Source organism: Colobus angolensis, unplaced genomic scaffold, assembly GCF_000951035.1.
Source record: "Colobus angolensis palliatus isolate OR3802 unplaced genomic scaffold, Cang.pa_1.0 Scaffold1, whole genome shotgun sequence".
NCBI lineage: Eukaryota > Metazoa > Chordata > Mammalia > Primates > Cercopithecidae > Colobus > Colobus angolensis.
The window spans coordinates 12,681,417-12,683,600 of record NW_012110918.1 but is presented as its reverse complement, the minus strand read 5'-3'; positions in this window follow the sequence as shown (position 1 = coordinate 12,683,600).

Here is a 2,184-nt window from a genome sequence, read left to right as displayed (position 1 = left end):
ACATCAGAAATTGTACCCTCTGCACACAAACCAGGACATAGGCTTCATAGAATTAGTTCGGAATTAAATAAACAAATGCCCAAACAACAGTTCCACCAAGCCCCAATGTAGTGGAGAATTCAGCATCTAGAGTTGCTACAATATATTATCTAAAATGTCTGGTTTTCAACAAAAACTTATGACACGCAAAGAAATTGTGACAAATACACAGGAAAAAAAAGTCAGGCAATAGAAATTGCTTTTCAAGGGACCTAAATGTTGGACACATTGGAAAAAGACTTCAAAGCAGCTACTATAAATATGTTTTAAAAATCGAAGTAGACCAGGCATAGTGGTTCACGCCCATAATCTCAGTGCTTCAGGAGTTCTAGGCAGGAGGATTGCTTAAGGCCAGGAGTTCAAGACCAGCCTGGGCAACACAGTGAAAACCTGTTCTACAAAATATATATATATATTTTGTATATATATATATATTTTTTTTTTAATAAATTAGCCTGTAGCCCTAACTACTAGGGAGGTTGGGGAGAAAGGATCACGTGAGGCCAGGAGTTCAAGGTTATAGTGACCTACCATTGCACCACTGCACTTCAGCCTGAGTGACAGAGCAAGACTTATCTCCAAAAAAAAAAAAAAGTTTTTAATGTAAACCATGTTTAAAGAATTAAAGAAAGGCATGGTAATAATGACTCATGAAGAATGTTAACTAAAAAGATATAAAGAAAAATTCTGAAGTAAATGGAAATTCTGAAGTTGAAAAATAATCCAAATGAAAAATTCACTAGAGGGGATCAATAGTAGATTTGAGTTGGCAGAAGGAAGAATCAGCCAACATGACGACAGATGAACAGAGACGACGAACACTAAGAAAAATAATAAGTAAAAATGAACAGAGCCTCGGAGAAATGTAGAATGCTGTTAAGCACACCAACATACTCATCCTAGGAAAGAATGCTCAAGAGGCAGAGATAGGGAGAAAAAAATATTCAGACAAATAATACCTGAAAAATTCTGAAATTTGTTGAAAAACACTAATACATAGATCCAAGAAACTCCAAGTGAATAAATGCAAGGAGACCCATACAGACACATCGCAGTCAAAATACTGAAAGCCAGAGATAGAGAAAAATCTTGAAAACAGCAAAAGAAAAACAATCTAAATTACTTTGTGCTCATGTACTTCTCTTTTGAATTGTTTATTATATCTGCCTGGTTCTCTCATGAGTAGAATCAAATCTTTAGCACATTTTTATGTCCTACATCTATTTGAGTAATGATTTTACCTTTTACAGAAAAATTATCTTTTAATAAGTCTTATCTGCATGTAAATTCTCACATGTCCCATCAGCTGATGTATACTAAAGTTCAAAGACTAAAGTTCAGAGCTTTAGTTTAAAAAGGAGAAAAAGTTTTTGCCGTTGAGCTTGAGAATAAAATAAAATAAAATAATAAAAAGGAGAGAAAAGTAGATCTTACCAAACACAAAATTGTGATGATGTTTAAAAAATAATTGGCTGCTGGGCATGGCGGCTCATACACATGACTCACACGAAGTGCTCCCAGCACTTTGGGAAGCTGAAGTGGGGTCGCTTGAGACCAGGACCAAACTGCACAACATAACAAGACCCCCCCCCATCTCTACAAAAAAAATTTTGCCAAGTGTGATGGCACGTACCTATAATCCCAGCTACTTTTGAGGGAGGCTGCCACAGGAGGATCTTGTGAGCTCAGGAGTTCAAGGCTTCAATGAACTATGATTGCACCACTGCACTCCAGCCTGAGTGACAGAAAGAGGCCTTGTCTCGAAAAAAAAAACCAAAACAATTGGAAAGTCAATTTATCCTAAAACATACACTTCTCTGGATCCCATATTCTGCCCAGGCACATGCTACAGGAGCAGTGGTCTGGAACCTGAGAACCAGGAAACTAGGACTCTGGTGGTATCCTGCCACACCAGCTGGCCTCAAAGTCTTCAAGTTCAACCTGCCTCTAATGTGGTGAGAGGGACAGATTGTCCACAGTAGCTCAGCTTGCACCCAGGAGCTCAACTGGATCTCCACGCCCTGTGGAAGGCAGCGAGCACTGACAGCCAGTGCCTTCTTCAGAACATAGGGTGCTATGAAAGAGATACTGTGTTTAGTCACACCAATGCTGTGGGTAAGAAAATGCCTTTTCACTGTGCACTTA